This window comes from Podarcis filfolensis, assembly GCF_964270895.1.
Source record: "Podarcis filfolensis genome assembly, chromosome: 10".
Classification (NCBI taxonomy): domain Eukaryota; kingdom Metazoa; phylum Chordata; class Lepidosauria; order Squamata; family Lacertidae; genus Podarcis; species Podarcis filfolensis.
Genome location: NC_139612.1, coordinates 3,838,452 through 3,854,393, shown reverse-complemented (window position 1 = coordinate 3,854,393; position 15,942 = coordinate 3,838,452). Strand labels below are relative to the sequence as shown.

General features: G+C 42.6%; 1 protein-coding gene across 5 annotated transcripts in view; it reads right to left on the bottom strand.

The window, feature by feature from the left end:
- The window catches only part of CACNA2D1 (calcium voltage-gated channel auxiliary subunit alpha2delta 1), a 373,123-nt gene that overhangs the window by 274,276 nt on the left and 82,905 nt on the right, over positions 1-15,942 (bottom strand). The gene's annotated exons all lie outside the window — the stretch shown is intronic.

Genomic DNA, 15,942 nt, shown 5'->3' with positions numbered 1-15,942 from the left:
TGCAGAATTGCAAATTTGTAGCAGCATTATGCTACAATTCCAATTTCATGTTCTAACAGCTTTAAGCATAATATTTCTTTGTAAACAAAGAAGTTTGTTACAATCACAAAAGAATAAAAAAAGAATGATTGTGTGTGTGTGGAAACAAAATAAGTCCTCACAGTAATCATTCATCTTCACAGCTCGCCTGCTTTATCACCAAATTAAAACTAGCAACACATGAACCATTGGGTTTTTAATAATTATACCAGTCTCATGAGCAGAGAACAAAATTTATTGCCTAGGGCATTTTTAATTACAAGGTGACTGAAGTTTTCAAATACGATCCTCTGAATTTAACTTACAATTGCTTTTCAAGGAACCATTCCTAATACACAATCACTGCTCTTTGATGGGTGGAAACGGTCACTGTTACAAACATAGCATTCTTATAATATATTGAGAAGCATTATATTTACATTTACATTTCCACTGGTAAATCCACTAAGATTAAGTGCCTCAGATCATTCCCATTAGTACAGGTATGGATAAGCAGCAGACTAATAAGGGTGGTATTTCAATGCTAGTCCTACTCATTGTAGGCCCATTGACAGTACTGGACATGACTATTCTAGGTTCATTAATTTCAAGGGATCTTCTCAGAATAGGGCTTAGCGGAATAGAACCTGCTAATATTTGCACCCTGTGATAACAAATGCAAATACTTCTGAGGCAGCCATGTAAGTAGCAGATAAACTGCCAGTTGACTGATGATGCAGTCATCTGACCTGCAGAAATATTGCTGGGTATGCTTTGTATGTGATCAAGTCTGGGTGTAAAAAAGGAACAATCTTGCTGAGAGATTTGTCTTGGTTGGCTTAAGACAGGGGTCCTCAAACTTTTTAAACAGGGAGCCAGTTCACTGTCCCTCAGACACTGTTGGGAGCCAAAACAAAAAAAAAATTTTCCTTCCAGTAGCACCTTTTCCAGTAGCAACAATTTTTTTGTTTTGACTATGGCAGACCAACACAGCTACCTATCTATGTCTGTTGGGAGCCAGACTATAGTTTGAAAAAAATATGAATGAATTCCTATGCACACTGCACGTATTTTATTTGTGGTGCACAAAAAACAGGAAAAATACACTATTTAAAATGAAGAACGATTTTAATCAACATAAACTTATAAGTATTCCAATGGGAAGTATGGGCCTGCTTTTGGCTAATGAGATGGTCAATATCCAGTTCCATATTTGTCGCTGCTAGTCGTATCAAGTGATGCAAGTGTTCATCAGTTAGTCAGAATCTGGTTGGAGATTTCAGATGTTTCATTTGGGGAAAAGTCTGTTCACAGACATAGGTGCTGCTAAAGATGGTTGCAATTTTGAGTGCATGGTTCCTGAGATTAAGATATGTCTAAGAGGGGAGAGATGCATAGAAATTAGTGAGGCTGCTTGATCTGAATGAGTCTTTCAGAGAGCCACAATTCTGCAGTTTGGCCAATTCCATTTGGTAAATTGGATTAACAATTTCAATGTCAACAGAAAATGGGTGCCTTAAGCTTTCAGATAAACTAATAAAGAGATGCCACTGAAGTACATGTGCAACCACTCTGATGCTCTTGCAGCACAGCTGCCAAGTAAGCGGTTGAAGCTTTTACATACCCTCCAAGATTTCTCTGATGAAAATAGGGACATCCTAAGGAAAAGCAGGACATTCCAATCAAATCAAAACCGGGACAGTTTCTCTAAATCAGGGACATCCCTGGAAAATAGGGACACTTGGAGGGACTGCTTTTAGGCAAGGGAATCCCCTGGGCAAGCATCAGATACTTACATTCCAAAATCGAGAAGCAACAGCCAACAATTGGAATCTCTCCGAAAACTGAACCTTAGAAAGGCTTTGGATGTTAAAATGATACATGCAAATTTAGTAAGCACAGATTGAGTTGAGATTCCACTATTTGTGCATATCATTAATGTCCAAAGCTGTTGGACAACTTCAAGAAAGAATATGGGAAATAAATTAAAGAAAGCTAGACATAAAATGAAAGAATGGGCCCAAAGGCAACTATGCAAAAGGCCAGGAATTGAAATACTGCAAGTGAAGAAGTTGTAATGCCAACTAAACCCCATCACTGAAAGCCAAGCCAAAAAGATGAAGCAGTGGTTCGTTTCACAATCTGCCAAGTAGTACTAGTTTTTCTGAAGGTTAGCTTCTTAACAGGGCTTTCCAATGCCCTCATCTTTATTCTATCAAAAAGGCTGGCATAAAAAAAAAAACAGCCCTGAAAACGTCCTGATCTGAAGTAGCAGCAACTGTAAAAAAAAAAGGCTTCTTTTAAATTATGTGCCAAGTATACACATGTAATCATAGATGATAAGAATAATATATCTGTAACTTCAGGAAATGGATCAAGGACCTTTACTGTACTGGGGCCCCACCAACATAGGAAGTCTTCCAGAAGCTTTGGATAGTGTTTCTTTGTGATGCAGAGACGGACAGTTGGGTTCCTAGGGAATTTAGCCTTCTGTGCTAACGATTACATCAAAGGTCAATGCTGCAAAGGAAGTTGACAAAGGCTGCCCTCAAGGAATATTTCTAACATGGAAATTCAACTAGAAAACCTGAATGTTTGATAAAGGCAGCAGGTGGGTACTTTAAAGCTTGCAAGGGAGGGGAAACTATCTATAAGAAAGAAGGTGCCATATGAATGCTCTCCTTGGAGTCTTATATACTGCCTTGAAGAAAGATGGCCAGAGAGATTTCTTCGTGAGCATAATGCCTAAAATCCAGGAAATGTCCTGTATATTTTTCAGCCATCTTACTTCAGGCTTATAATGTAGAAGCCTGTCAGAAATTCCTTGTCTGTTTATTTGTATGCGGCTTTTCCACAAGACTGTGCCCAAAGCAGCTCACATATCAAATGAACCAGTGTTAGAAACTGAGATATGAAAGCTAGGAGCTAAATGGCACCTTAAGCCTAGGTTATGAGCACAACAAAGGAATGTATAGGCATGCTTTTTTAATAACAAGAATACAAACCTGAAATTGAAGGAACTTCAGCTAAAATATTATGTTCATTTTTCACACAGTCTAGTCCTTTCCCTGCCCACCCCTCTAATACTCTTAAGAGAATCTCTTCTCCAGTCTTCAGAAAGTAGCTGGAAGTGGGGAGGCAGAAAAAGGTCCTCCTTTCCTTCCACTCTGTAGTTTTAATCTGAAATCTTAGGCACAGTACTGCGTCCAGAGCTCAGAAACTGCTCGTGCTAATGAAATTCCCTGTTGCAAAGTCCGCCTAGAATAATGGGAGTTTCAAACACTGAAATTAACAGTAAGTATAATAATTCAAAACGTGTTAGAAATACCACAGTATAAATTAGTAGTGGGAGAAATAAATAAAAAAATACCAAATCCTTGCCATATTGTGTAAAACATTGTAAAACAAGCTAATCTAATTGAACAGCTTAAACCAAACAACATTTTATGAAACAATATAGTTTCCTCTCTCTTGGATATTATTTTGTGAACCCACTTTGAAATAGAGAGAGCACAATGCCACTGATACAGAAAAAGCACCGTGAAACAAGAGCACTGAATAGAAAGCAAGGAAGTCAAAACTTATTATTATTTTATTAAAGCTTGAAAAACAAAGAAAAAAATTATATACAAAAGTTAACCTCAGGTACCAAGCATTTTTAACATAAAAACTGAAAAAAGAAAATAGAGAAAAAAGAAGAAAGAAAATGAAAAAGAAAAAAAGAACAGACTTCTGATTCTCTGTTTATCAGCTATACAGCTATACACTTATGCAAAACCCTTGTTCCAGAATAATATCCAACTCTTCTACTTTCCAGAAACCAACCTTTTTTCAGTCTTCAAACCTAGATATCACAGCTTCATTTTCCTTTTCACACAAAAAGTCTGTAAGGGATTGCCAGTCATTAATAAATGTTAACAGTGATTTTTCTGTAATTAAATATGTTAACTTCGCCATTTCAGCCAAATCCAATAATTTCAATAGCCAGTCTTCCATAGCAGGAAACAGTAAGTCCTTCTATCTTTGTGCATATAACAATCTCGTCGCTGTGATCATACGTATATTAAAATAATCTTCCACCATCTTTTCCTAGTGAAAAAAGTCAAATCTTCATACAGTCTTAAGTACATTAGAAAGAATCTAGCATGGCTTGAAAAGAGGATTAGACAAATTCATGGAGGACAAGTCCATCAGCGGCTACTAGCCAGGATGGCTATGCTCAGCCTCCAATGCTTCTGAATGCCACTTGCTGGAAACCCCAGGACAGGAGAAGTCTCTTGTGCTCAATTCTTGCTTGCTGGTTCCCCATAGACATCTGGTTGACCACTATGAGAACAGGTTGCTGGACTAGACGGGCCACTGGCCTGATCCAGAATGCTCTTCTTATGCTGTTATTTTTTTAGAATCCCGTGTACAAAACCACAGGCCTGGAGAGGACCTAAAGTTGGCATCCAGACAAAGCTGCCAATTGTGTAAGATTTCTAACTTGCTTGCTCTCCAAGGTTTCTGAGTCTCAGCACAACAAAGAGTTTTATGACATGTTAAAGACTAACATTTGTTATTGAATAAACATGAGGAAAGTGATATAATAGGAACAAGTAATAGATTTCTGTCACTTGATTTTCTCTCACATTGCCAACAGAGGCTCCAACCCATTCAGATCAGCAAAACGTTTGTCACGGACATCACTGCAACAGAGATTGCCTCAAACCTTTCTTGGTCAATATCCTCTCAGTTATTAATTGTAAACAGTCCCTGCAGAGCTCTTACTGCAATAAGCTAGCTGATAAGGTTTTTTTTTTAATTTCAAAAGGGTACTAAATATCATCTCTATATTGCTATGGACCTCTGATTCAGAAGGTCAAGATCATGACTCACTCCTGTTTGACTAAAAAAAGATATTGAGAAGAATCTATATTTAATGCAGAATGAAGATCAACAGCCTGATCAGAATCCAAAGCAAGACATGTATAAACACAATAATTTACCTTTATGGTTTACTTTCTCAAAATGTATGCAGCACATACATGTGAACCAATATTTAAAGGCACATACATGAAGGTTACCAGATTTTTTTCAATTAATCCAGGGACACTTTTCAACTTCAATGGATTTTGTATGGGGACTGATTTGTAAATCTGGGGACTGTCCCCGGGGAATGGGGACGTCTGGTAACCTTAACATGCATAACCAGTTATCTACTATTAATACAGCTTAGCAAGCTTTGACATTATCCATTTTAATAAGCTCAGAGCAAGGCAAATGGAAAGAAACCATATAGAACAAGCTGAGAAAAGCTCGACTATATACATGCCACATTTCACAAGCCATCTTCCCCCAGCATTTCAACTATTGCTAACAAAAAAAAAAAAAAAAGATTTAAAACCTGTAATGTTTCTGGAGGCTTAACAAAACACATACAGTGGAATCTCTACTCATGACCACAATCCGTTCCGGAGGCCCATCCTTATGGCGAAACAGGTCACTGGTAGAAGTGCCATTGTGCGCAGACGCATTCGGCGGCAACCCACTTCTGTGCAGGTGCATTTGGCAGCAGCCCGCTTCTGCGCATGCGCAAATCGTGGCAAACCCGGTGTTTACTTTTGGGTTTGCCGCGGTCGTGACTTGGAACGAGCCTAAGTAGAGTGGGATGTAAGTAGGGGTTCTACTGTATTTTTGTATAGCAGAAGCATACTTCGGAGCATAACAGGTTGAAATAGGGCAGTCATTGTGGGGTCCTCCATATGTTGCTGCACTTCAAATCTCATCAGGCCCAGTCACCAGGGTGAATGGCCAAGGAAAATGGGAGCTATAGTCCAACAGCACCATGTTGACTATCCCTGGGTTATGCAAGCAAAACATTGCTACAGTTTAGGCCATACTAGGGCAACTCGTAGCCCATCTAGGATAAGGAAAACTCTGATCCTAAACCTCCACTGCCATGCGTCTACACTGTACTCATTTCATGAGAAAGGCTTTGGGAGTAAATCCCGAGGAAAACTCTGTACCCATTGCCTTGTGGCACATCTTCGGGAGAATGGAAGGCTAAGGCAGGCATAGGCAAACTCGGTCCTCCAGATGTTTTGGGACTACAACTCCCATGATCCCTAGCTAACAGAACCAGTGGTCAGGGATGATGGGAGTTGTAGACCCAAAACATATGGAGGGCTGAGTTTGCCTATGCCTGGGCTAAGAAGTAAACCCTACAAAAATCCTAAGATGGTTGGATTGCCTCTTGTACCCCTCCTGCTGGTACCAAATGTATTGCTCTGCTTTTCTTTGGACTGCATCTGTGAAGCTCAGAGGAAGGTACTGTGGTCTGAATAGCCCAGGACACTGCCCAGGCTTGTGCCCCGGAGAGGTCACTATTAATGCAGCAAAAACAACATGGGAGGCAACAGTTATGAGTCACTGGTCTCTGCAGCCACAGTAGGTGCTGTGGTTCTCCAGCGGTCTGACTTCACCTCCAGAGGCTCACTCTATTGCCTCTCATGATGGATGTCAACTCCAACTCCAGTAAGGATTAAATTTATGTTTTCCTATTGTTCTGAACCAAATGAACCTGGCTTCCTACATCAATAATGTCTTAAACAATGGTTTATAGGAATGGCTGTGTGTAGCATGCAATGGAAGTTTCCAAAGCAACCATCTAAACAGAAGAGGATTGATAACATTTGGGAGGCTATGATTATGGACAAACTAGAACTGTGCAGGGACTCCCCAGTCCTCCCTGTAGCCCTGATCTGTGGCTCCCATATCAGGGTGATTCACCCTATAACAGCAATAAAAATCTGTGTTGTTTTTAAGTGAATTTGCTGCACTAGAAAGACAGAGCACCTAAAGTTTTAGTATGCACTTGAATCCCTCCTGAAAAACACTGACAGTCCAGAGTCACCCATAGAAAGCTTGAAAACCATTGGTCTAGACAGGCCTAGAAAGTGGACCAAACCAAACCGTCTCTTCAGAAACAGAAAACCAAACCAAATTGTTGGTGCTGCCTAGAGATAACAAGCAATGAGAGTCAGGGGCACAGAGCAAAGAGCAACTGTTGACCAGCCTGCCAGAAACCTCTTATGTAGCTGTTGGAAGACTGGGATCAAGCTAGACAGGGTACAGAAAGACATGGTTGTCATGACAACTATCCCAGCACAGATGCAGCCAAGCTGAGATGGGAGCTAGTCCTGACAACAGATCCCTCTCCTAGCAACCATGTGTGTTTCTCAGGATGGGGGGGGGGATCAGAGGCAGAAGAATCCCATATTTATAATCTTCTCTTTTTAAACAGGATTGCTGTACCTCAGCAAGTGCCCCATTAACAAATGAGAGCTTCTCCGCCTGCTACTAACAATCCAATTGCATTTTCTAAAATCCCAGTTTTATGTAGGGGAGAATTGTTTATTTAACACACTTCAGTCCTGCTTTTCTTCCAAAAGACTTTGGGTGGAATTCAACACACAGGGAATGAGGCCTGCTTGCACAGTGGGGCTTTCCCCCTCTCCTCTATCCACATACCCCCTAAACCTAGTCTGGGTTTCCCCCAACCCTTCTACATTTAGGGGGCATGGAAGGAAGATACATACTACATTCTTTTGGCAGGTTTCATTGGCGTGCTCAACAGATGAGAAAAAATATTAGATAGATTTTGCTATAATTTGGTACTAATCATTATGCTTCCAATACTATACATAGCATACAGTCTGATTAGTTGAAACTATGTGTGTGTAGTTTTTAATTCAAGCATGCAGAGGAGGATGTGTGTTTGACAAGAAGCTGTAAATAAAGTGAAAGGTCACTGTTGAGCTCAGTCTTTCTGCACGCACAGCACCAAATAATTGGGTTAGCCTAGACTGAATGACATTTAGCAAAATACAGAACGCCATTTAATAGGATAGTATGGCGACTTAAGTGCTGGTGGCACTGTGGTCTAAACCACTGAGCCTCTTGGGCTTGCCGATCGGAAGGTCAGCGGTTCAAATCCACGCAACAGGGTGCGCTCCCGTTGTTCTGTCCCAGCTCTTGCCAATGTAGCAGTTCGAAAGCACACCAGTGCAAGTAAATAAATAAGTACCGCTGTGGCGGGAAGGTAAACTGTGTTTCCGTGCGCTATGACACTCGCCGCAGTGTCCCATTGTGCCAGAAGCAGTTTAGTCATGCTGGCCACATGACCCGGAAAGCTGTCTGTGGACAAACGCCGGCTCCCTCGGCCTGAAAGTGAGATGAGTGCTGCAACCCCATAGTTTGCCTTCGATTGGACTTAACTGCCCAGGGGTCCTTTACCTTTACCTACCAATTTGAGCTTGCATCCTGTACAATGATAGCTACTCAGGTATTTCCACCAGTAGACTGCAGCTGGAAGCCAAAGGAAGGGAATTCACACCCTTATCTGTAGGAACCAGGAAGCAGAAATACACTCCTGGGGGAACCGTTAATGGCCACCATTTAATACCTATTTGGTGTATTAATATGAGTTTGCCACTGCCCAGTGTGTGAGAAGGCCTTCAGTACTTCTCACACAAACAGAAGTCTTCCCAGGATTTATGTCCTGCACATATGCTCAGATTCCACTCAACCAGGGAAGCAAGCAACCCTCCTCCCTCTTCCAATTGCTGCTGATAAAATGCCTCCAGGGATGAGGAGCAAGGCCTCTCTGCCACAAGCCTCCTTGGATGTAGTTTATGAGCCAATCGAGACAATGTGGGAGTAGCAATTCTTCACGTGGCAGGCAGTCTCCACTCCACTCCACGAGAAAAAGAACTGAGTATCTGCCAAAAGAGTCCCCAGGCTAAGTCAGTTAATTGGTTTCTAGGCAGACTAGCTATGCCAGTTGCAGCCTCATCACATGGATAATGGCAAAGTAGTCACTGTTTAAAAGAAGGCGGCAGCGGCAGCAAACCACCTGGTTCTCTCTTCTAACTAGGCCCTGCTGATGTCAGCTAGCTAATGCCACGAGGGCTACAGACAGAAGGGGCACTCCGTGACAGCACAGCTTTGCTGCATGCTGCCAGTTGCTGTGAGCGTCACCAGCAGACAAGACAGACGTCCTGGCATCTGTGAGCTGTAACTGAACCACAAAGGCCAGTAACAATCTCAGCTCATCGCTGGCATGCGGCTGTTAGAAACCCTCCAGTCTGTCACCATACCAGTAGTCTGGGATGCTGTTTTGTATGCTGATCATAGACACAGTTCTTAATGAATATAGAGGGTTTGGGGAGTCTGGTTTATTTATTAGATATTAGGCTGGTTGACAGCACTAACAAATTCACTAGAATGATGAACAGGTTCATTAATTCTTTGGAGATTTGAAGCATAGATTCTGTTTTTGCTTGCCTCCTAGTTTTCTTCCTTCCCCTTCTTTATTCAACTGTAACCCAGTGGGTAATGCTTGCCCTTTTTAAAACGTTTGTACAGTGCTGAGTTTTGACAGCAATAAGTCTTAATAATGCTTGACATTCATATATTGCTTTAGATAGTGTTCAGAGCAGTGAGTGGGTGAGGTGTCCACCCATAGCCACAGCTGAGAATAGGCTAAAATATGAACGATTTACTTAAAATGAAATCAGAAAATAAAATCCTATTATTTCTGAGCCCATTCCAAAGTTTAGACCTTGTCACATTAGTGATGGCATCATTGGGGATACAGGGGTCCAATTACCTCTCCCAGCCTCTTACCAACAACCCTTTCACTCAAGTGCTTTAATTCATTTGTTTGGAAACTGAGATGCAAGGCTACCAGACTAAACCAAAATTACAATTCATTCTCTAGAATGCCTCCACTATCCAGCTGGTGTGTATAAAAATATACTGTTATAAGTTTTTTGAGGGGAGCCCCCCAAACCCTAGAAATTTGTGTTGCATTGGTGGGCATATGAGGATTTAAACACTCATCCTGAGTCTTCTCCACAAATCTACATTACATCATCATACACAGAATAAGGCACACATTGGCACCAGATCCACACTGGTGCTAAGGAGCATGTGCAAGATTCCTTCAGTGCCAATGAGGATGCAAGCTAAGAACTTGAGCAAGAAGGCGGCAGAAGACTTTTATTTAGCAAGGAATGGTGGCAACACACTTTTGCTATGAAAGCCCAATCCACCACAAAGCTCTGAATAGGTACATGGTGTGCTGGTCTGAAATTCGCAGACCCTACAAGAGAAAAACAAAGTAGGTGCAACATACCAGCTGCTCTCTCTCACAATTCACACTTGCTCTTGCCTCCTTCCTGCCTTGAACAAGCATTCTGCATGACTTCTCTTTCCTTTCTACTCCTGCATTAATTCTTCATGCTCATTTTTCTTCTTTAGTCACACTGCATACTTAGGTACTACTGTCTTGCTTCACATAATGCAATTCCATGGAAATCTATCCTGACTCCAACTGTTCTTGAGCCACATTCTGACACCTGACATAGTGACATAGATGCGCTAGAAACCAGCTGCTTGATCCATCTAGTTCCCAACTCTAAGCCTTGTTCGATTGCCCAGCGATCTTGTGCAGACCATGTTCACTGGCAGGCTCATGGCAGGTAATGCTCAATAAATTTGGTTATGATCTGTTAAATCTTGGAACTGTGCTTCCCGGACTAAGAGTAAGAGCTGCATCTTGTGTAACCTTTGAAAGATATGCTTGTAATCTTGGAAGTCGCAAATATGTCATATCCATAAAAACACAAAAACAGAAGCATTCAGAACAGTAGAGAATACAACCTCTGTCATTTCTACTTCTGCAATTTTGCTACACATATGTTTTATTGCTCTCAGAACATTAATAGAAGCCTTTTAGGTCATGCTGGGCACATGACTGGGAAGCTGTACGCCGGCTCCCTTGGCCAATAAAGCGAGATGAGCGCCGCAACCCCGCTCATGACTGGACCTAATGGTCAGGGATCCCTTTACCTTTAGGCTCCAAACCTCCCTTTGGGGCATATATGTGAATCTAGCATTTATGGATTGTTCTTTATTCTTGTAAGCCACTTAAAATATTTCATTGTGAAAACAGGCTAAAGTGGATACTTTTAACAAGGCAAAGAGTGGCTCTGAACCACTAAACAGGATGCTGGAATTTCTCTCTGACCTTGGCTAAATCTTCCAGTTTGATAGCTTTGAGAGTGCAATCCTGCTTTCCCACTTCTGGGAACCCCATCTATGCCCTGTGCAAAGCTCCCAGCAGGTCAGAGCACTGAAGTACCAATTTACTGTTTTTCACTGCAGTTAACATAATTAAAATGAAAGCCATGACTGACCTATGTTAATCCTCTGTGACTGGGGCCATGGCTTCACGGCTGTCTTTGACAACTGCTGTACATCCCATGCTCTTATCTTACTCTCAATTTGAGCAAAAAAAGGGGGGTTGTTAACATTCAAAGCATGTGTTCAGTTTCTCCAATTTTCAGTTTGGTTCATTGTGTAAGAGATTACAGATAGATACCACATTTTATTTTAATAAACAAAAAGCAGTCTTTCATCTGAATGTCACCAAGCGTTTGACATGAACTAGCTACCTTCCAGGTGAGGACTCCTCTAGGCCTCTATAATAGATGAGATACAAAGCCCATGAGCAGATGCTGAGGATGCCCTTTGAGGCCCTAACTCAGGGATGCAAAACCCATGGTGTAGGACTCCAATTCCCATCAGCCCTGGCCAACACAACTGCCCTTGGCGACCATCCAAAATTTGTGGCTACCTTGAGCCTAGCCTTCTCAGATTAGCTTCTGTGAGCAGAGACTGCTGGTTCTGCAGCACCTCCTACCAGGAGTGGACATTGGTAATATGCCACAGTGTGCAGGGCCATTTGACACCCTCCTTGCAGCCCTCACAGCACCGCTTAAGCTGGGCTTTTGGAAGGAGGTGCAAGGCTCTGGAAGGGTCCTAGAGCTCTCTTACCTCCTTCCTAAAACCCAGTAAGCACTTGCCTAGCTTTGGGAAGGAGGAAGGAGGACTCTAGGACCCTCTCACCTCCTTCCTGAAACCGGGCAAACTCTTACCAGGCTGTGAGAAGCACCCTCCTCAGCTGGGCACCCAGTACGAATGCACTGCTCACATTGCCCTAAAACTGCCCCTACTACCTGAAGCTGATATTTAATCTTCCATGTGCCCCCATTTCAGATGCTCCATTGCTCATTCAAGCTGATTTTTGCATGAGCATTTCCATATGCAATTCAACCAGCTGAGTTGAGGGTTCATTAACTGTGAAATAAAAGAGAAATCCCAACCTGGCTAACAAAGGACTGTTTTTTAATTCTATTTTATTTGTCTGTTTATGTTTACAGAAAGCAGAAGAGTTGTATGATTCAGTCTGAATTAGACTTAGATTAGATTTACTTGCCTTCCAAAGATGGAGAAATCTGTGACCTTCCAGATGGTGCTGGACTCAAACTCCCATCATTCCAGACCACTGGCCATGCTGGTTGGGGCTGATGGGGGTTCAACATCCAGAAGGCCACAGGTTCCCCAACCATGGCCAACTGTCGGCAGCTCTTATGCCATCTGTCATGGATGCTTTACTTGAGATTCCTGCATAGCAGGGGGTTGGACTCGGTGACCCTCTGGGTCCCTTTACAATTCTAGGATTCTATTTTCCACTACTGCTGCCTTAAAATCCACTCTAACTTGACATATCAGAAATTGAGGCCTGGAATTATTTATTTAAAATATGTATGCCCTGCCTTTTGTTCCACCAGACTTATCACAGCAGACCTACAGCACAATTTAAAGTACCACAATAAAAGTAATTTCATAGATCAAAGCAACCACAAACTAAACAGCAGCAGCATGTGCAGCACCAATAATCCACGAGAACTCGGCCCACAAAACCTAGCAGGCAGTACACCACAACTCCAGAACAGAACAATCTAAAAGATAACTGGGACAGAACAAGACAAGTTCGTCTGGGGTGGGAATTCAATGCTACTACTGAAAAAGCCTCATCCACTCAAGTCTCTGCAGATGACCTGAGTGACTGGGTAGGTTTATTCAACCTTTTGCCACTGAGTTCTGACCCTTCCCCCTTACCAATGAGCCAGTCGTTTCTGAAACTAGCTAGTTGTTATGAAAATAAAGTGATCAGAGCAATAGGCACTGTAATGAAACTGAATTTCATTTAACATTATTAAGCAGAAACAAGCATGGTAACTCTGAAACAAGGAATTTTCTGAGCTTTGCATATACAGGCACTATGATGGTGGACTAAACTGATCATATGAATTACAGTTGCTGAGAACATAGCTGACTGCGGAAGCACTGCTTTTCATTTACATTCTTTGTAACCTGATAAAGCAATCCACTACTTTTATATTTAGGGAAAGTCATCACCATTCATATTTGTTTATTTTCATCATTCTCAGGCTTTGTCTCTGTGCAATGCCTAGGGAGTATAATTTACTCTGCCAGTTCCCTTGGCTATGCTAGCGCATGAACTGTTGATGTCACTCACTGACATCTTCCTCAGGGCAACACTACAGGCCACGTTCTTCTCTTGCATCATGTCTCCTCGAGGACTCTGCTCTTAATTAACACTTTGAGACATTTCAGCTCCCAGCAATAATACCCAATGTAGTGATTAGTGATGGTTACAATAGCATGCCATGTCATTCCAGTCTTTAGGAGACAACAGTGAAGCTGTAGATACACACATGCCTGGATTTCAAATATGAACACCTGTGCATCACTCAATGGCCACTTAGAAAAATCAGTAAGCCAAGCAGGCAGCTCCTAAAAGACACAAATACAGGTAGGAAGCTTGTAAGAACCTACTCAGGTTCAGACGATAACAAGAGAGCATCACAAGCATAACAAAATACCCCAGGGTAGGGCAGCACATTGAGAAACGATGAAGCCTAGTAATGATAAAGAAATCAGCTGGCAAATCAGATGCAGGAAGCACAACATGCCTTAATAGACTGGACCACAGCAGAATGAGAAACAAAACACTCTTAACAGAGCAACCACAGAGACTCCCAAATCAGAAATTAAGAAATATTAGTTTACAAGAATGTGCAGCAAGGAGCAAAACAACAGGGTTTTGAAGACTTCAGGACACTGCAGTGCGCTGTGCCATATGAGCACCTAAACAAGGGGACACCATGTATACAAGATTAATGATGCAGTTTCCTGACTCAGAAGTAAGAGTCTTGGTGGCTTGGAATGCTTGCTTGAATCCAAGATGGTCCTTATGGCCCCAGAAATTCTTTTGCTTGAATTTTAGGCTAAGAAGCAGGTAAAACCTCCCCATCCCATGCATCCATTTACTTTCAGTGGTGCTCCAAAAAAAGTGGAAGAAGAAGTTCCCTCACAGACCCTGGCACCAGGCACCAGATATAAGAAGACCACAGGCAGAAAGACTTCCCTTCCTTGCTCCATTCCACCATTGCCACTGGAGCAGCAGGCCAGATAAGTTGTGTGTAGGAGAGAGCCAGGCTTTGGACAGTCTCTGGAAGGGACACATCAGATCCCAGCATGCTCCCAATGACGTGACATGGCAGGCATTGATTTAGCTCAGAAGGTAGCAATAAGCTTCTTTTTGAATTGGGGCAGGAAGAATCTGGATTTCTAAAATTCTGAGCCTGACCAAGCAGAGTTTACTCCATCGCCACACAAAGTTCAGTCTGAATGCTCAGAGCTAGTAATGCATTATGACTTTAGGCGAAAGAATCAGACTGGTGCATAGAGATCCAGGTCTCTTGATTTCTAGTTACAACCTCCATGGTCAGTGGCAGAGCTTCACGCTCCAGCACCGGGGGGCGGAGAGCAGGCGGGGGCGTGGCTGGCATGCACCCAGGGGGGCATGGCTGGCACGCACCCGGGGGCGTGGCACGCATCCTGGGGGCTTGGCGCACCACCCTCAGGGGCTTGGCATGCATCCTGGGGGCGTGGTACACCGCCTGCAGAGGTATGGCACCCAGCGGGGGGGGCGGCAGCCACAATGGCACCTCACCGTGTTTGTGGTGCTGGGGGCGGTGCACTCCCCCCACCCCCTCTTCCTCCGCCAGTGTTCATGGTGAAAGCAGAATCCTGCAGGATCCACACACTTACACTTGGCTCCATCGCCACTTTCCTAAGAGCTTTGTGACCTACAGGTGACATTCAAACAGCCGCTTAGACTCAGGAGTCCAAGAAAAGTTGATCTAGGAGTCTGCATATCTTGCATAGGCATTTTCTGCCACAATCAAAGATCACAAGACAATTCATTTTAGATGGTATAATCCCAGTGAGCATATTTTATTTAGGGTGTTTCAGATCATTTCAAAAATTCCCACCCAGCGTTCATTAAACAATCCGCATCTGAAAGGCAATCGGTGGCCAAACCTATTTCAAACAGCTGCATAGGTTTTAGTGTGGCTGTTGCAATGGAGTGAGAGAAATCCTGTGTGGTTTTAAAGAAAATTGATTAATAGAAGCCATGGGGTCCCAAATTGGATGTGGGCTGTAGTAACCCTTTACTCCCATGGCATCCTTTGATAAAACCATCCCCATTGTTAGTATGGGGTTGCTGCTGCTGTTTTTGTTCATGAGCAAGTCTCACACTGCTTGTGATTCTCACCCATGGTCTGTCATTGCACCACTGTGTATTTATGCAATACAAGTTATTTTGTAGTGTTGTGTGTCTTTTTAACAGGTTTTTGAGATTTCTGATTAGCATAAAATATATCCATGTCACAAGCATCAATGTAAGGGTATCAAACAACCTCTTTATACTCCTGTTTGCCATCTGGCAAATGGTCCCCAGTCCGTCAATCAACAGCCTAAGCATCTGCCCTCTGCTAGCCAACTAAGAAGTGGATTTTCCATCATAACGTCCCAAGTCATCACTCTGTCTATATCTCATCCGGATAACACTGCCCAGGATTTCATAGGAAAAAAAACAAACAACAGACAAGCTTCATCAACTGAACATGAAGACTTCAAGGGGGCAAAGTTACATTAAAC